The sequence below is a fragment of the Mesoplodon densirostris genome, chromosome 2 (assembly GCF_025265405.1).
Source record: "Mesoplodon densirostris isolate mMesDen1 chromosome 2, mMesDen1 primary haplotype, whole genome shotgun sequence".
NCBI classification, from domain to species: domain Eukaryota; kingdom Metazoa; phylum Chordata; class Mammalia; order Artiodactyla; family Ziphiidae; genus Mesoplodon; species Mesoplodon densirostris.
Genome location: NC_082662.1, coordinates 154,561,235 through 154,581,955, shown reverse-complemented (window position 1 = coordinate 154,581,955; position 20,721 = coordinate 154,561,235). Strand labels below are relative to the sequence as shown.

At 36.6% G+C, this 20,721-nt stretch overlaps 1 protein-coding gene across 1 annotated transcript in view; it reads left to right on the top strand.

Annotated features, from left to right (window-relative positions):
- Positions 1 to 20,721, top strand: part of XPR1 (xenotropic and polytropic retrovirus receptor 1) — a 203,171-nt gene that overhangs the window by 47,221 nt on the left and 135,229 nt on the right. The gene's annotated exons all lie outside the window — the stretch shown is intronic.

The following is a 20,721-nucleotide window of genomic DNA, read 5'->3' as shown; positions in this document are numbered from 1 at the left end:
AGCTCGCGTGCCTCAACAGAGAGCCCGCATGCTGCAAACTACAGAGACCATTGCATCCTGGAACCCACGTGCTGCAACTAGAGAGAGAAAACCCACGAATCACAGCGGAGAGCCCCGCACACCGCAACGAAGAAAAACATCTCGCATGCCTCAATGAAGATCCCATGTGCTGCAACTAAGACCTGACTCAGCCATAAACAAACAAACAAACAAACAAATAAATAAATAAAAGTAGAATTTTTACATCTATATTCATATAGGATATTTGTCTATAGATATCTTTTCTGGTAATGTCTTTGTCATGTTTTGGTATCAGGGTAATGTTGGCATCATACAATGAGTTGGGAAAAATTCTTTCCTCTTTAATTTTCTGGAAGGGTTTGTATTGAATTGGGATTATTCTTCCTTAAAAGTTCAATAAAATTCAGCAATGAAGTCATTTGGACCTGCAGTTTTCTCTGTGCAAAGGTTTAAATAAGGGTATTTAGATTATCCATTCTTCTTGAGTGAACTTTGGTAGTTGATGTCTTTTAAGGAATTAGCATGTTTAAATTGTTGAACTTATAGGTATAAAGTTGCTCATAATATTCCCAGATCATTATTTTACTAGCTATAGAATCTGTAGCTGTGTTACCTTGTTCATTCCTGTTATTGGCAATTTGTGTCTTCTTTTTTATTAACTTACAGTCTGGCTAGAGGTTTATCAATTTTATTGTTCTCCTCAAAGAACCAGCCTTTGGTTTCATTGATTTTTCTCTCTCTGTTTTTTTTTTTGTTGTTGTTTTCTATTTCATTGCTTTCCTTGTTGATCTTTATTATTTCCTTTTTTTCTGTTTACTTGGAGTTTAATTTGCTCTTCTTTTTCTAGTTTTTTAAGGTGGAAGCTTTATTTCCACTGTTACACTTTTCTGTTGATCAGCCCTTCTAATCAGCATTTTAATCAGTGTCTTTGTTGATAATGCTAATAATAGTATTTCAACCACTTCTTGAGTTGGAAAGAGTAGCTAATATTCTGAAGTATCAACTTGAACCCATCTTAGGCTAAGATGGTGGCCTAAACAAATCAAGATACAGGCTAATTAAGAAAAATCTCAAATCTTATATTCAGTGCCAAAAAATCAACTTGGGAAGTATGGGATAAGGGAGATCAACTTTAGTGCAGTATTGCTTAAGAGTAGTCAGTAGGATCCACAGTGCTGGATAACCAGGTATAGTTATCTGAATGTAATGTGGCCACAGAAAATCTAATTTGATCAAAGTCTTTATTAATGTAAATATAGTGTTTAGAAAAAAGAAGGTAATAAACCCACTCTTCTTTACTGAATTGACCATTTCTAGAATCTCGTATTTAATTCTGAGCACCACACTAATGGATTTAGACACATTAGAACTCTTGGCCAGAGTAAGCAGATTTGTAAGTGGACAAACCATGCCATAATGAGTCTTGGAATCATAAGATGTTAGAGTGTTTATGGATCTTGGAGACTGCTTTATTTTTCAGTTTAAGAAATCAAAGCTAGGAGGTGTCTTTTGGTTAACTCAAATGTTACACACATGATCAGTGGCAAGTGTTGGATTTTCAGTTTCCAGAGATCATTTCAGCATTCTTTCCACTGACCCATCTTGTCATCAAAATATGGTCAGGAGAGGTGTGTGGGAGGTTTTGAAATGAGGAAAGATCAATGATCAACAATAAAATGTTGTAATAAAATTGTTTTAATCTTAACAAAAAAGATTGAGCTATCTGTGTGGTTCCCGGTTCCTGTAGGTAGTCAGTGAGAGACTGGACTGGGCATCCCTAGTGTGAAATATTGTAGATGGATTCATGTGTCAGGTAAACTATAGGCTATATCAGCTGGACTTCTTTCTGAGTCCATTTCTTCTTTTGGTAGCTGCCATAGTCACTCTTCTGAGCATTCTCATACTGTTGCCATTTCCCCCAATACTAAAGTAGTGCTGCCAGCAGCTTGGAATTCCTAGGGGTGACTCGTGAAAGACAGGCACTTTTTTCAGTTCTAAGGCAAGCTTATCTCTTCCTGTCCATATTAGGGCCATTTTCTTTTCCTTTTTTTTGGATGTCAGGCATGATCTTTGGGAAGTTTCATTACTTCTACTCTATAAGAAGAAACAGCTTTTTCTCTCTGCTTTATTTAGAAGATGACTTCCTTTCTTCCAGAGCATTTGTGCTTCTACCCTAGCCCTGTTTCCCAAGTTGGAGTCTCAATTTCATTGCTCTTTATATCTATTTGAGTGCTAAAATCAGTACTTTCTAATGGTGACATTTAGCAGCATATATGATAAATATAAACCAACTCATAGATGTAAGTAATGAGATTTTAGATGTTTCATAAAGAGTGTTCTCTGATCTGTTAAATTATTTTACGACTTATGAGCAGAAAGTGTTTTGTGGCCAAATAAGGTTGTAAAACATTTAATAAAACAAAAATAGAATTTTCTACTATTTTTATTCTTATTTATTTATTTTTTTTTGCGGTACGCGGGCCTCTCACTGCTGTGGCCTCTCCCATTGCGGAGCACAGGCTCCGGACGCGCAGGCTCAGCGGCCATGGCTCACGGGCCCAGCCACTCCACGGCATGTGGGATCTTCCCAGACCGGGGCACGAACCTGTGTCCCCTGCATCGGCAGGCGGACTCTCAACCACTGCGCCACCAGGGAAGCCCCTCTTATTATTTTTAATTCTAGGGTATTTTAGGGCTTTTCTTACTTACTATTTAGTTTACATTGTGACCATCAAAGAGGAAGAGATATAGTATTTAATGTTTCCCAAATTTATTTGACCATGAAACCCTATTTTCTTTTTAAGGACTGAAGTTCTGTGAGGCACTTTGGGAAAAGTTGACCTTGTCTATTCCCCTTAATTTAGAAGATGAGGTTACTAGGACCTAGAGAGATGAACCAAATTTCAAATTTCCAGGGTCACTAGTTAGTGATTAAGGAATTACAGTTCTTCTGATCAATTTTAGGACTCTTGCAACTAAAAGGTAGTGTACCATCTTTTTATATTTGATATATTTCTCATTGTTATTTTTTCCCCTACCTCTTTTTTTTTTTTTTTTTTTTTGCGGTACGCAGGTCTCTCACTGCTTGTGGCCTCTCCCGTTGCGGAGCACAGGCTCTGAACACGCAGGCTCAGCAGCCATGGCTCACGGGCCCCGCCGCTCTGCGGCATGTGGGATCTTCCCAAACCGGGGCACGAACCCGTGTCCCCTCCATCGGCAGGCAGACTCTCAACCACTGAGCCACCAGGGAAGCCTCTCCCCTACCTCTTACCCATTCTTTTTCCTTCTTCCTTTTTTGCTCCCTTGTCAGTCCTCTCTCATTCCCTTACATGGTTAAGACATTTGAAATTGTGGTTTTATATGGCTTTGCAAATCATTCTTTTTCTCTTAGAATTAAGCTTTCATTTTTGTTGGTTGAAACCTAAATATATTGTTTTTCAAAAGCAACCTCCATTGTGCAATTTTTAAAAAGTATCCTCAGAATTGTATAAATCTTCAAATGTATATGAATAATTTTAATTTTCTGTAACTTCTAACTGTGCAGAGTGTGACTCTAAGGTTACTTTCATTCTAACATTTAATGTAGGGGCTAAATATGGAAGTTTTCATTGGTTGCTAAGGTAAGTAGGTATATGAAGTAATTTGGGAGGATGAGTTGCTTTGAGGAGTGTAGTTCTGAGTGAAAGGTGGATCTTATTGACATTTAAAATTAGTTAACTTGGGAGGCTGTCTTTTCTCCTTGCCATTTACAATGAGAAAAATGAAATAAAATGTACTTTGTTTTACTAAAATAGTAATGCTGATGTATGTAAAAATATTTTTAATGTGAATAATTTTTATTTTCTGGGTATTATAAATTACACTTGTTTAGTTTTTTTATGGTGAAATATAAGTATCTATACCTCCTCAAGGTACAGTTCCAACTTTATAACTGTGGAACACTGAGTAGGCTCAAATGCTTATTGTGGTTACTTTTTAATTTAATGAAGTCTTTGACAAGTAATTAAAATTCAGGGTGCACTGGATGTTGCTTGTCAATACTTGTTTCTTGGTATCTTTGGCCTGTAGACACTGTCCGACTTGTCCGTTTTTATAAGAATTTAAGTTAAAGTAAACATGAGTTAGTTTATTTAGTGGATGGTGACAAATTCATAGGATATTGGGGAATAGTGAGCCAGTGTTTGGAAGAAAACGAGTTGAGATTAATTTCAATTCAGAGGCACAATTGTTAGTGCCATTAATGGGTTAAAAACTATTAAAGAGGGCTTCCCTGGTGGCGCAGTGGTTGAGAGTCCGCCTGCCGATGCAGGGGATTCGTGCCCCAGTCCAGGAAGATCCCACATGCCGCAGAGCGGCTGGGCCCGTGAGCCATGGCTGCTGAGCCTGCGCATCGGGAGCCTGTGCTCCGCAACGGAAGAGGCCACAACAGTGAGAGACCTGCGTACTGCAAAAAAAAAAAAAAAAAAAAAAAAAAACTATTAAAGAATAAAACACTTTGTTCCATAGGAATAAATAAAAGCTGTCTATTGATAAATGTAATGAAGTGAATTTGTAACTTTTTGCAAACTTGTTAACTTGTTTTGTTACCTTACAAATTCATTTTTGTCAGTTGTGCTTTTTTATACCTTGTTAAAGTATGTTTGTGTTTATTTAAAAATAATTACACAGGGAGCTCAGTTCAGTGCTCTGTGATGCCCTAGATGAGCAGGATGGGGCGGGGGGGGGGGTGGTGTGTGTCGAAGGGAGGTCCAAGAGAGAGGGGATATATGTATGCCTATAGCTGATTCACTTCATGTACAGCAGAAACTAACACAACATTGTAAAGCTATTATAGTCCAATTAAAAAAAAATGTATAGGACAACCTAAAAAAAAAAAATTTGTGCTTTTAGCATAGTTCCTCCAATACTTGGCTTCTATCCTGCTGTCGTATAGATTGTGAATGTAGTCGACACTTTAAAGATTATAGAGTAGGATTCCAGATTATTTTAGGTGAGTTGATAAAGTACTTATTGTGAATATTTCTCAAATTTTATTTCTGTTATGGTAAATAGTTACAGATGTTATTCATATAAACTGAGCTTTTTGTGGGTCTTTAATAATTTTTAAGAGTGTGTAAGAGGTCGTGAGACTAAAACAGTTTTTAAATTATTGGTCTAAGCCACTGTTTGATTTAGGAATGAGTTTGTGACCATTTTGCCAAATAAAACCTGAGATGAGGATTTCTACAATATGGATTTCTGTGTAGGTTTCCTTGCTTTTATAAAAAGAGATAGAAGAGAAGAAGTAAATTCTTTTCCACCTAGATATTTGTTGTGTGGTGATATTTTGCCTGAAACTGCTGCAGCCATCTTCTGATTATGAGGGGAACAGCTGACATGCTGAGGGTGGCTGAGCAAAAAGATGGAAAGAATCCAAATCCTTGATGATGTTGACCTGAAATTAATCCTGGAATTGCCCTACTTCCAGATTTCTTGTGATGTGAGATAATGAATTTCTTTTTTGTTTAAGCCATTTCTTCTTGTAAGTGTTATTTTCAGTTAAAAGCATTTATCTGTAATAGCTTCATTCTGACCCAACAAATTCACTAGTATTTCTATTTATAGCGTGTATGTTTTTACCTGAGGCATATTTCTGTGTCAGAAACTTTACTTTCAGAGAGAGGAATAGGGATATGGATATCTGGACAAACCAGTTACTTTTGCCTTTTTAATTTTGTGCGTCCTAGTTTTATGGTTTTGGAATGCCCTGAAATGTAACCAAAAAACTCCTACTCCCAGCTAAATGTCATGTCTTTTTCTGATCTTTCTTCATTTGTCTTCTCATGAAACATTTATATATAATTTTTTTATAGTACTGATAATATCATTATAATTATTTTTGTACTTTCTTCTAATAATTCAAGAATTCCTCAAAGGTAGGGCTTTATTTTATTCAGCTTCATATTATGGTTTCCGATACATAGTAGATAGATCATTATAGAAAATGTTTTAATAAAATTGTGGGGTACTGTTGGGCAACTGGCTTGGCCACATCTCACTGAACCAATTAGGTTAATCCTTAAATAAAGTGACAAAGGCCAGAGAGTTTGAAACCATTGCCTGAATTTTTGTATTGGATTATCTCAGAAAAATCCTGTGGGATATACTCACATGTATGTCCTTAAACATGTAGAGGGAGATATGAGTGGTCAGCCATGGGTAGACAAACTTTATAGAGGAAGTTATAGGGAGATTTGAGCATATGTGAGAATACATAATTTATAAACATAGTCAACATTATGAAAAAGGGTAAAATAATAGTATGGAGAGAATTTATAGACTGGTAGATAAGAGAGTTAGTAGGAGGCATCGAGTGATACAGGCAGTGTGGTATAAACAATTTTGTCTAAGAAATAGGAATAAAGAGTGAGCCAGGTTTGAAATAAGTCAAATAATAAATTTGGCTTTGTATAACATCTATGTTACTGATTAAGATGAACTTTTGATAGTTCTTTATTTGTTGTTAAAGTTTAAAATAGTTTAAAGTTTAAAACCTCATGTTTATGTAAATGTTTATATTTGTCTCTCTATATAGATTATTAGCTTATTGAGACTGGCTGCAGTGCAACTTAAACTTCATTATGTCTCCTTGGCTTTGCTTTGAGGATTTAGTGAATGCCAACTGATTGATTTTGTTGATCAGCAAAGCACCTGATAGATTTAGAAGAACTTTCACTCAGAGGCTAATAAGTACGCTTGGCCTCCCAAACGTCTTGTTAAGAGTGGAATCAGACTCAGTTTAGTTTCAGAATCTCAGAACGTTTTTAAAAAGAAGTGTGAGCCAATAAGAAGGAAAAGAAGAAATTTATCAGGAGGCTTACCTGTTATCAAGTCCTTATAATGAGCTTGCTCCACAAATAAGGTAATGATACAGTTTGCAAAGTAAAACAGTATAATTCTAATTTATTGTTATAGTTACTACTGTTGCTGTTACACCCATTTTTAGATCTGTTGTAAACCTCCTGAATACCACTCTGAAGAAATAATTCTTTTCTTTTTTTTTCCTCAGAAAATCTTGAATTATTTTGTGTGTGTCCTCATGAAATGTGTAATACTTTGTGTGCTGTATGGTTTTTATAATTGAATTTATTTTATTTTATTTTATTTTATATTATTGGGGTATAGTTGTTTTACAATGTTGTGTTAGTTTCTACTGTACAGCAAAGTGGAGTTCCCTGTGCTATACAGCAGGTTCTTACTAGTTATCTATTTTATACATATTAGTGTATATACGTCAATCCCAACCTCCCAATTCATCCCACTGACACCCCCCCGCCCCCACAGCTTTCAATAAGTTTTCTTTTCAATAAGTTTTAGAAGTAAGTATGGAGACAGTGGTGGAACGGGTTGCTGTAGATGTTTGTTGATAATCTAGTGTACTGAGAAAGTAGCCTTCCATTCCTAATTTACTGAATGATTTTTATCAGCAATGTATTGGAGTTTGTCAAATTTTTTTCTGCATCAATTGAGATAATTGTACTTTTTTTCTTTTTTCTTTTGTTAATATGGTGAACTACATTGATTTATTTTTAAATGTTAAACCCAACCTTGCATTCCTGGGATAATCCTACTTTTTCATGGCATTATTTTTTAATATATTGCTGAATTAGATTTGCTAAAATTTAATGAAAGATTTTTGTGTCTGTGTTCATGAGGTATATTGGTCTATAGTTTTCTTTTTTTGTAATATCTTTGGTTTGGGGATCAGATAATGTTGGCCTCATAGAATGAATTGAGACTTGTTTCCTCCTCTTTTATGTTGTAGAAGAGTTTGTATAGAATTTTTTTTTTCTTAAATGTGTGGTAAAATTTACCAATGAAACAAACTATCTAGCCCTATAGTGTTCTGTATGAGAAAATTTTTTCTTTTTTTTACTATAAGTTCAATTTTTTTGCATAGGTATTATAGATATATTTCTTCTTGAGTGAGCTTTGGTAGTTTTTGTCTTTCAAGGAATTTGATCATTGCCTCTAAGTGTTCAGCTTTATTTACAAAAGGTGTTCACAGTATTCCCCTTAGTAATGTTTTAATGTTTCCAGGATCTATAGTTACAACTCCTCTTTAATTTTGATATTGGAAATTTGTATATTATCTTTTTTCCTGATCAGTATGAATAAAGGTTTATCAATTTTATTGATGTCTTCAAAGTACCACATTTTGGTTTCATTGTTTGTCTCTATTGTTTGCCTGATGGTATTTTATTGATTTCTGCTCTTTATTTTCTTCCTTCTTCCCTGTTTGGGTTTAATGTATTCTTCTTTTCTTAGTTTCTTGAGATGTAAGCTTTTGTCTGCTAAAAACTTTGTTGCTTTATTTGGCTCCCAGAAGCAGTCTTCTGCATGTATGAAGTCCAGGTTCTTGGCTTCATGCATGGAACATCAAATAACAAATGTACAAGGCTCAGTGTCTACAGAAGGTAAACTCACCTCTCTAAGGTTCTTCCCTCTCTGGAATTAGGTCCTTTTCCTTCAGTTTTTGCTTTTTCAGCAGCTGTTTGCTGCTTGGTAGTGATTACTTACATATATTATTCAGTTTACCAGTTTAATGTGAGGGTGCTAGTTGGCCTCCAGCTACTCTTCCAGCCTAGAAGTGGACCTTCCTTAAGTGGATTATGTTTGAGTGTTCAGTAATTTGGTCATCTTCTAGGAGTGCATATTGGTTCACAAAAGCAAGTTATTCCAAGCTCACCTAGTTTTCTTTTGAAGTTAGTTCTCATAATTGAATAGCAGAATGCCATAGGCATACAATCTGAGGAAGACAGTTTTTTAAACCTTTTATGCTATGCCTGTGGACAGGATGGAAAAATATAAGATGAATGGTAATATATTTAGGGGGATTTGTAGCTGATTGAAATACTTATAATAAGGAGTACTGACAGATTTGTGCCAGTTGTAAGGGAAAGTTTTAATTTAATATTTTTAGTAATTATTTTAATGAAAACAAGGCATGGTTTAAAATTTTTGTTTTGTGAAGGAATAAAAAAAATTTGTTTCTCTTGATGGAAGACACCTAAAAAAAGATCTTGATGAGTTAAAAAGATCTTGATTGTTTTTACCTGACTGTGTACTTCATAACTACCTGAAGATTGTTTAAAACAGGCGTCCCCAACTCCTGGGCCGCAGACCGGTACCAGTCCACACAGCAGGAGGTGAGTGGCTGGTGAGTGAGTGAAGCTTCATCTGCCTTTCCCCATGGCTTGCATTACTGCCTGCGCCATCCACCCCTACCCCCACCCTACCCCCACCCCCCGTGGAAAAAGTGTCTTCCAAGAAACTGGCGGAACTGGTCCCTGGTGCCAAAAAGGTTGGGGACCGCTGGTTTAAAATACAGAAATACTTGGATTCCAGTCTGTATACATACTGCATCAAAATCTTAAGGATGGACTGGGTTGGGAAAAATTTTTTCAAAACAGGATTCTAAAGATTGTGATGGAGGGACTTCCCTGGTGGTCCAGTGGTTAAGAATCCTCCTTCCAGTGCAGGGGATGTGTGTTCAATCCCTGGTCTGGGAACTAAGATCCCACATGCTGTGGGGCAACTAAGCCCGTGGGCCACAACTGCAGAGCCCATGCGCTCTGGAGCCCGAGCGCCACAACTAGAGAGAAGCCTGCATGCCACAACAAGAGATCCTGTGTGCCACAACTAAGACACGATGCAGCCATAAATAAATATTTTTAAATGAACAAAAAAAAAAATATTGTTTTTCCATTGTTGCTTTTAATAATTTTTCTTTGTCTTTAATTTTTGTCAATTTGATTACTATGTGTCTCAACGTGTTTCTCCTTGGGTTTATCCTGCCTGGGACTCTCTGTGCTTCCTGGACTTGGGTGGCTATTTCCTTTCCCATGTTAGGGAAGTTTTTGACTGTTATAATCTCTTCAGACATTTTCTCAGGTCCTTTCTCTTTCTCTTCTCCTTCTGGGACCCCTATAATGTGAATGTTGTTGCGTTTAATGTTGTCTCAGAGGTCTCTTAGGCTGTCTTCATTTATTTTCATTCTTTTTTCTTTATTTTCCATAGCAGTGAAATCCACCATTTGTCTTCCAGGTCACTTATCCGTTCTTCTGCCTCAGTTATTCTGCTATTGATTCCTTCTCGTGTATTTTTCATTTCAGTTATTGTATTGTTCATCTCTGATTATTTGTTCTTTTAGTCTTCTAGGTGTTTGTTCTTTAATTCTTCTGGGTCTTTGTCAAACATTTCTTGCATCTTCTCGATCTTTGCCTCCATTCTTTTTCTGAGGTCCTGGATCATCTTCACTATCATTATTCTGAATTCTTCTTCTGGAAGGTTGCCTGTCTCTACTTCATTTAGTTGTTTTTCTGGGGTTTTATCTTGTTCCTTCATCTGGTACATAGTCCTCTGCCTTTTCATTTTGTCTGTCTTTCTGTGAATGTGTTTTTTGTTCCACAGGCTGCAGGATTGTAGTTATTCTTGCTTCTGCTGTCTGCCCTCTGGTGGATGAGGCTATCTCAAAAAAATAATAAAGATTGTGATGGAAACTTCCAGTTAAGAATTATGAATTATATTTAGTGGTATGCTGAAGCTGTCTCACATAGGCTTGTGATGATTATCTGCATCTCTTCCCAATCCTGTGTTCAGTGTTGGTAGCTTGAAATTGGCCATGATGGGAGTATTTACATTATAGAATTTGGCAAATGCTACAGATTAGTCCTGTCAAATTGGAGAACATTTACCAACACACTAGTTAAATGTAATAGAATGGGTTAGAGGTGAAGTTTAAAAAACCTGTAGGATGGAAGAATAGGAGCATAATTACAGTTAATATAAAAAAAACCCCTAGGGATTTAGCTGTTTCTTTGATTTGAGCTAGTAGTAAGATATAACTTTCAAAAAAACGTTAATGCTCTATATTAAGTTGTGTAGAACAAAAAAAAGTGATAATACTACTGTGCAAAGCCCTAATCAGACCATCCTTTTCCTGGAGTATGAGGAATGATTATAGGTGCTATGTTTTTAAAAGGATATTGAACTTTTCTAGAAATGAACCACTAGTATATGGAAATGAGTTTGAAAACTGTTGTAGGGGTAAATGAATGAAGAAAAGTTGAGCATAGAGTACTTAGAGTAGCTCTGATGATGAACAAGAATAAGAATTATTTTATATGACCTAGATAAGTTAGAACTTGGATTGGTGGGTATGGAGTGGCATATTTTGCTTGTTAGAACTTTCAAATAATTAAAATTACCCTATAGTTAAACTGACTGAGTTATAGTGAGTTGGGAATTGGTTGTCAGGTGGTTACTACACACAGTTATTGGAGGGAATTTTTGTATTTGGTAGGAAGCTGGACTAGATCAGTGATTTTTTTTCCTTTTTTTTTTTTTTTTTTTTTGCGGTATGCAGGCCTCTCACTGCTGTGGCCTCTCCCGTTGCGGAGCACAGGCTCCGGATGCGCAGGCCCAGCGGCCATGGCTCACGGGCCCAGCCGCTCCGCGGCATATGGGATCCTCCCAGACCGGGGCACGAACCCGTATCCCCTGCATCGGCAGGCGGACTCTCAACCACTGCGCCACCAGGGAGGCCCTAGATCAGTGATTTTTAACCATGGTTGCATATTAGTATCACCTGGGGAACATTAAAAACAAAACAAAAAAACCCTCAGTATACAGGCTGTATCCCAAATTGACTAAATCAGAATCTTGGGACTTGGGCATCTGTATATTTTAAAGCTCTTCAGGTCATTGTGATGTGAAGCCAAGTGTGAGAATCCCTGGATTAGACAAACTGTAATATATTTTCCAACTTAATTTTCCAACATAATTTTGACCATTGGATGGTAACACTTTGTTTTCCTGGAATAGATTGTGAATAATCTACATTTATAAAATATTTAGAAGACCTGGGATATATAGGTATCTGGGAAATGTGTAGACATAGACTTACTGAGGGTAAGAACAGAGGGTCTAATTCTGGAAACACTAGTGAAACATTTGTATGATAATTTCATAATGATTAGTATTAAAATAATTGATTTAAAGTCCAACATGTTTAAGTCAAAATGCATTTAAAAATTATGGAACAATAAAGAAAAAAGTTGAATATATTTACAGTTTTATTTCCTATTTCACATTTTTAAATGTGATGACAATATTAGCAAGATGTTAATCATTGTTGAAGCTGGGCTTTGGGCATGTTGGGGCTTTTATTGTTCTCTACTTTCTGCTTTATTAATTTTGAAATTTCAATAAATAGTTTTTAAAAACCCAGACTAATGCTAGTCTTATAATACATTGAAAGGGTATGCATAGCTGGTTTGTCCTGAAAACATAACACATTAAAATTCAGTAGTTTCCTCTTTTAAAATTGCTTCCTATTTAATTTTATGCTGTTACAGTGTTTCTAGGAAAAACGAATTATTGGTACATTAGATTGGTTGATTGGAGCAGAGACCTTTGGAAGCTCACAAAGCTCCATGAAATTCTGTCAATGAGAATATTAATACCTGAAGTAAGAGAGTAGATTATATTAGCTAATAATATGCAGAGAGAGAATGTTTCCCCTATGGCCAGAAAAACCTCTGGAGTGCAGAGCTCAGCGTTAAGAATGGTTGTGCTAATTCCTGCTTCTTTTTTATGCACGAGTAGACTGTAGGGATCATGCTTAAAGTAATGAATGAACTGATGAATAAAATCCCTGTTCCCCTGGGTGGAGGTGGTGTGAGGGGAAGCCTCTTTTTCCTTCCCCTTCTACCCTCTCTGAGTTCCTTTCTTGGTTTCCTTTTTCCTCTACTTCTGTGCCCACTGCCTCTCTGTATCTCTCTTAGTCTTTTTCCCTTTTACCTGCCCCTTCTCTGTCCTGATATCTGGGTCTATCCTTGCCTGTCTTTCTCTTTCTTCCTGACAGTTTCTCCTTGTCTCTCTGACTCTTTCCCCCTTTTTCTCTCCCTTTCTAATGCTGTTGTACCCTTTCTGATCCTCTCTTCTGTGTTTATCCCCATCTGTCCATCTGTTTCCGTCTGTTTCTCTCTCCCCCCATCAGTATCTCCCCGTCCTTGACTGTTCATCAGTCTGTTTCTCTGTCTGTCTGCCTTTTGGTCTTTCTCTTCATCTGACAGTTTGTCTCTTGTTCATCATTTTGTCTCTCCTTATTTGTCTTTCTCTCTTTGTGCATCTGTCTTCCTCTCACCATCTGTCTCTGTCTCTTCCTGTCTTTGTGGTTTTCTTTTTATCGTTCTCTCTGCTGTGTTCTGTTCTAAGCTCCCCTTGTTGCTCACGCTTGTTCTCCCAAACCTCCTGTCTGTCCCTCACTCTCTTTCTCTCCATTGCTCATTATCTGTTACTTGTTCACTCTCTATTAATAACCTTTTACTCATTCTTTTATAGAGTAGTCATTGTTAATATTTTATGTACCTGAGGTGCCCAAACTATGCACGGAGATATTTTACATTTCTGAGGGAAATACAGCATTACTTGATATCTGTTGGAAACTGCTCAAACTACTAGCACTAAGTAGTTCACAATTTCATTGTTAGATCTCACTACCTTCCTTTTGATGTTATATATTTGTGAAGATGAATTTTCAGTGGCTTTTGAGATAAAATGCAAGTACTGTATGAAAACTACTGAAATCAGGGAATGAAGATGGTGGTGTCCAATGTGATATCAGTGTTTGAGAAGGTAGGTAGTGCCCAACACGACACAAATACTTATTAACTTATTTCGACCTAACTGTTTAGTAATGGAAAGTATTAGGTGTTTTCCTGAGTCTGAGGTCACCATGATAAAATTACTGGGACAGATTGTAGTGTGATTCAAGTAGATTCTGAAACTGTTTCCAAAGTGGATACAAACCGAGGTATATTATGTGACCCATGGTTATAATGGGGGACTTGATAAAAGCACAAATTCTTTGTATGGAACACACTTCAAATTAAGAGGTGAGTGTAATTCCTGAATATAGTTCCTGAGTAGGAAAAACTCACTTCTCCTGTGTGTCTCTCCTTTACTACTTGCCCAGAACACTTCATTTCTGATGCTTCTGGTCACCAAATGTATGCCTCCCACCCCCCAGCCGTTCTCTGTGTTACCAGCTAGTTATCCTATAATTCCATTCAATTCTGACACTACCTATTTGGAGTTAGTGTCAGATCCCACAAGTTAAGGACTCAGTCCCATGAGACTGGCCCAACATTCCCCCCACTTCAGATGCCAATCCCAGGTTGTCATCTGTACTTCTGACTGAATGACTATAAATCAGGGTTCCCACAACCCCCTCCTTGGGTCCTATAATTTGCTAGAGTAGCTCACAGAACTCAGGGAAACACTTACTTAATGTTTACTGGTTTATTATAAAAGGATATGATAAAGGATACAGATGAACATCTAGATGGAAGAGATACATAGGGCAAGGTATGTGAGAAGGAGTGCAGAGCTTCCATGCCCTCTCCAAGCACACCAGTCTCCTAGCAACCTGGAAGCTTTCTGAACCTTGCACCTTTGGGATTTTTATACAGACTTCATATCATGTAGGCATGATCCATCACTGACTCAATTTCCAGCACTTCTCCCTTTCCTGAAGGGGAGGGAATGGGGCTGAAAATTCCAAGCTTCTAATCACAGCTTGGTCTTTCTGGTGATCATTTGCCATCTAGGAGCCCACCAAACATTTCATCATTGGCAGAAAAGATGTTCCCATCACCCAGGAAATTCCAAGGGATTTAGGAGCTCTGTGGTCAGGAACCAGGATCAAGGCCAAACATTAGAACAGAAGATGCTCCTAATAGAGGGTGTGTGTGTGTGTGTGTGTGTGTGTGTGTGTGTGTGTGTGTGTGCGCGTGTGCGTGTGCGTGTGCGTGTGTGTGTGTGTGTGTGTGTGTGTGTGTGTTCCCAAAAATTTTCCTAGAGTAGAACTTTGGTAATTCTGTGATTCTAATCACTCTTAGTTCTTAGAGTACATCTCTCTTTTTGGTTCTGTGTGCAATTTACTACCCTCTATGCCAAAAGACTTAACAGCTACTTTTCTCCAGTAGTTGTCCTTGTATACTAACCATCAGCTGTAGGTCTCCTTGAACCAGCTGTAATCAGAGACCAAATTTAGGGATGTCACAGTGCCTGTGTGACTGTGGAATAAATATGTCTCACCACCATCCTTTCCTCTTGATTATAGTGTTAAACTGTCTTTGTTCAGGTGACTCTGCCAACTTATGTTCCATCTTTTTATGGCTGTCAGCCTGAGTACATCTATGTTGTATTTATAGCAGTTCTTTTGTTTTATATCTGAAATCTTTCTCTCAGGATAAAAGGTTTCTACTGGACTTTTACTCCATCAAATTTTGTTAATTTTTGCAAGTTCACATCAACAATCATTTGTTTGGCTTTGAGATTATGCTTTATATATTATAATTAACTCTGAGATGCTTTCCAGTTACATAATTTATGGTTTTATGATGGCAGATCTATAATGTTTGCATTTTTCTAGAAACTGATGCATCTTAAATTCTTTTAACACTGGCAATTACAAAATGCATTCTTGAATTATTAACTCTATTACAAAGTATTACTTTTATTCCCCAGTAGAACCTTCGGACCTTTATCTTTCACCCGCCACTTTTTATATGGTTGTTGTACATTTTGGTTCTACACATATTTTATAAATTTATTTACTTATTTATTTATTATTTATTTTTGGCTGCATTGGGTCTTCTTTGCTGTGCGCGGGCTTTTTCTAGTTATCGTGAGTGGGGGCTACTCTTGGTTGTGGTGTGTAAGCTTCTCATTGTGGTGGCTTCTCGTTGCGGAGCACAGGCTCTAGGCACATGGGCTTCAGTAGTTGTGGCTTGCGGGCTCGAGAGCACAGACTCAGTAGTTGTGACGCTCGGGCTTACTTACTCCACGGCATGTGGGATCTTCCCAGACCAGGGCTCGAACCCATGTCCCCTGCATTGGCCGGCAGATTCTTAACCATGATGCCACCAGGGAACTCCCACCTTGATATTCTTAAAAGGGTATTTAAAAGTCAAGATAATCCTTCTGAATACTTACTGTTTCATTTTCAATTCAAAAATGAAAGGATCTTTAAAATAGATTATTTATAAAGTCCTTGACTTATAAATCCAGTATCTGAATGATCAGTGAGTCTGCGTTATGGTTTGTTTTTTTTCTCTTAGTTATCATGTTTCCTTGCCTATTTCATTATATGCAGAACATTGTATTGATATATATAAAAGAAGCTTAGAGAATTCAGATGATGTCATCCTTGACTAGAGAGGATTCTCCCTTTTCTCTGTTAGGCAGATAGGTGAGTGGCTGAGTACCTCAATCCAGTCAGGGATTGAGCCAGGTTTGGGCTTGGGTGCACTTTTCATAGTTTCACTAAAACTATAGTTGGTCTTTTTCCTAAGCCCTGGTGATTTTGATTGAGAACCTGGCTTATCTCTGTCCCCTTGGCCCTAAAATGCTGTAGGAAATCAGCTCTGCTTTTCAGAGGTTCTCCTGCCACCCATGTACCTTTAAAACCTGGCAGATGTCTTGAGGAGCAAGTGTACTGATGAGTTATGTACTTGAGGCAAGGCCCCTCCCTCTGTCAGGTTTTTGTGTCCTAAACCACTATACCCTCAAGTTTTATCCCATATAACTACTAGAAGCTTTGTGGGTTTCTTTTTCCACCATCACAGATTCCCTGTCTGGGTCAAACCCAATCCATAGCCCATGCCTAAGTCAGAAATTAGTGAGTTTGGAAACGAAAAAGCAACTGGTGATCATCAGCTCTACTCTGAACAGTTCTCCTTGGTCTGTAAGTCTTTATGGTTCCCACAGCTCTCTGTTACTTCTATAAATACGATTTTAAAACTTATCCAGCCTTTTCTTGTTGTTGCATTGTAAGTGTTTGTTTTGACCTACTACATTCTTATTGAAAGTAGGAGTTTTTATTATTTTTTTGAATTAAAAGGATGCTATAGTGAGTCATTTTTTAAAATATAAGCTTCTTTCTCACATATAATATGATTTAGATGAATCATTTATCTGTCCTCACATACATTTTTTGACCTTTACTCTAGTAAAACCAGTCATTTTTGTTCCTCAAGATACAGAATATATTAATGATGGCAGAGGTGACTTCGGTAGGGAAAGGTAGCAGCAGATGTAACATAAATTTTGCAAAGGAGCTGTTGGACAGATATGATGAGAAAAGACAAGTAAGTGGGAATTGAAGATTGTGGTCACTGTAAAGTAAGCATTTTTGAAGATTTTTGAAGTCAGAATATTATAAAGAATCAAAAGTTCCAGTAAGGCATAGTTTCCTCCAGATGCTTTATTCTAATTGGGAGATTTGAGTTTAGGACTGAGTATATTTAAGTGCCATTTGAAAAAAGGACATGCAACAGGTAAGTTTATTGATAAGAAGATGGTAGGGACAAACAGTGTGTATACATTGGGCTGGCTGAAAGGTCAAAAAATTATATTTTCTTATACTAGTTCTTTCTTAGTAGTTAAATCATTTTATTAGTCTTTCATTCTTTTAGCAGTATTTATTGAGTACTTGTCCTATGCGAGGAGATAAAATTGTAAGCAAGACAGATACCGTCCCTATAATTATGGAGTTTATAGTCTAATAGAGAAACATCAGACTGGTACTCAACTTTGTTTGTAATAAGGAATCTGAGAAAGTACAGGGTTCTTTGTGAGTGTATGGTGGGAAATTTGATGAATTGGGGGGTAGATAACTTGAGAGGGTTTCTTTGAGGAAGTGGCCTTTGAATCGAGGGATGTAGAGGAATTAACTGGCAAGGGGTATAATTAAGGAGTTTTTATACATTGTAGGACTGGGTTCAAAGATATATCCCAAATGTGAGAATACCTAAAAATGCAGTCTAAACTAATAAGAACCTGCTGTATTAAAAAAAAAATGCAGTCTAGACATCTCTCACAAAAGTCTCTGCTATGGAATTTAATCAAATAATTAATTTACATTCTTGCATACCACAAAAATGTGTACATTTCTTAAGTAGAGTATGTCACATGATTTTCATTGCAGCAGGCCATCTTGTGGGACATACACCTTTTTTTAGGTGTTTAACAAATTTCTTAGTAACTGGAAAAACAATGTAAAAATTTGACTTTAGCAGTTTACTCATTTATCAAATACATAATGCATATTATAAATTTGATACCATCTATTGCAAAAGTTAAAATGTATTAGGATCTACACAGATAGGCCTTAATATTGGCAGCCATCAGTTAATTAGTCATCAAAATAAACATAGATTCCCCTGGAGTTTTGGAAATTTATTTTGGTTCTAGCTCTACCTTGTAGAAACTTTCACATATTAGGGGAAGTTTAGATTGTTAAATTTACTTTTTTTTGGTTTTATTTTATTTGGCTCAGCAAAGGAAGCAGCTATAAACTTTTCTGCAGAAATAATTAAATAAACCTTTAGAAATCAAGATTAACCTGTTCAGTAGGCATTCTAGCACAAATTCTGTTGACTTTTATACCAACTTCGTTTCTGCCACCCTTGTAAATCACCTCCAATTGTATCCTATTGGAGGTTGTGGGTTCCTTTGTTTTTTTAATTGATGTTGGCTACGTGTAAGCTTAATAGCATTGATGCTCTATGTGATTTTTATGACTGCTTAAGAATTGTATAATTGATATTTTATAGATAGTTAACTAATATGCCCAGAAGAGACAAGAGAAATATACAAATGATAGACATAAGATTAACTGATGTACAGTAGAAGCCTTATGCATCATTAACAGATAGATGGTAGTGTTTAAATATTAATCAAAAATATTTGTTGAGTGCCAGACATTTGGATGTTACTTCTCCCTTAAAGGATCTGTTTATTTCTTCAGGGAGATAAGGCTGTGTAATTAGATGATTACTTGGGCACTCCATGTTTTTGTAGTTCTCTGCCCGGAATGACCTATCAACATGGATATACAAATAGTAGTATTAAATCAGATTGAATGCAGTGACTTATTTTCTTGAACTCTTATTTTTCCTTTTTATTCTGCTACATTCTTTCATTGTGCAGAAAAATTTGAAATATTCCTCCTTGTTTCATAACTTGATTCTTCCCCTCTGTGAGCACCCCAGAATTTATCTTCTAATTGCCATGTTCACCTTTACCACATTGTATTATAATTACATTTGATCATGTAAGATAATTCTATAAGATATCTCTGTGTAAGATAATTTTGGATGTATTTTGCTTCTTTTATCTATAACACAATAATATAATATAATAATGATCGATTAATTTGATCAGATGCCTTTTCAGTATCTATTAATATTATCATATGGGTTTTCTATTTTAATTTGTTAGTATAATTGATTATTGATAGATTTATTGATGTTTTACTCACCCCTCTTAACATTTCTAGAATAAACCATGCCGGGTAATAGTATATTCATTACTCTTTTGAACGTCTCTAGTTTTATCTTATGTGGGTTTTTCTACCTATATATGTAAGCAGCACACAAGTTACTTAGGCTCTCTGTGCCTCAGTTTCTTCACCTATAAAATATAGATTATAGTAGTTACTATTTCTAGTTTTGTATGAAGATTAATTGAGGTAACATATGAAAGTCCTTAGAACAGTGCCATGCCGATAACATGCTCAGATAAGTTTCAGCTATCATAACTATCATTTTTTTCCCTAAGTGGGGGGTGAATGAGATGGTGAAGCCATCTGATCTTGAATGGTAACTTTCCAGTCATCTTTTCAATCATTTCTATAGTAATTTGACTATTCAAATTTACTACTTATTATTGAATCATTTTGGTGATTCATATTTTGCTGGAAAGTTATTCATATTGTTTAAGTTGACAAATAATGCCATACAATCACTTGGGGTATATGTTTTATGTCTTTTAAACTCTCCTCTGTCTGTGCTTATGTGTCCTTTCTCCTTCTTCGTCTGTTTTGCTATCCCTGTTTTCCTAATAAGTCTTTTGGATTTATTTAACACCCCCTACACCTTTTTTTTGTTTTTTTTTATTGGATTAATTTTACCTTTTATCTTTATTGTTTAGGCTTAATAGGCTTTGGTCCAAATTAGTCTCTTTTGTTTTTTATTGCTTTCTACATTCTTTGAAATTTCCTTTTGATATCTTCTTTTAACCAAGGATTACCCAAGACTATGTTTCTCTTTTTTTAAAAAGATTTAATTTTATTTATTTTTGGCTTTGTTGGGTCTTTGTTGCTGCGCACGGGCTTTCTCTGGTTGTGGCGAGCAGGGGCTACTCTTCGTTGTGGTGCACCAGCTTCTCATTGCAGTGGCTTCTCTTGTTGTGGAGCATGGGCTCTAGGCGTGCGGGCTTCAGTAGTTGTGGTGCCAGGGCTCAGTAGTTGTGGCATGCGGGCTCTAGAGCGCAGGCTCAGTAGTTGTGGTTCACGGGCTTAGTTGCTCTGTGGCATGTGGGGTCTTCCCAGACCAGGGATTAAACCCGTGTCCCCTGCATTGGCAGGTGGATTCTTAACCACTGTGCCATCAGGGAAGTCCCAAGAGTATGTTTCTTAATTTCTAAGTAGTTAGGATTTTTTTAAAAATCACTTTGCTTTCAAGTATGTTTTTTATTTCTTTTAAGCATTTTTTTGGGTCTATTTCTTTTACTTGTTTGTCTTTTGCTCTATTAGCTCCTGATGTAGAGAGCAGGAATTTTACAGGATATGTTCATGTGTGGGATTTT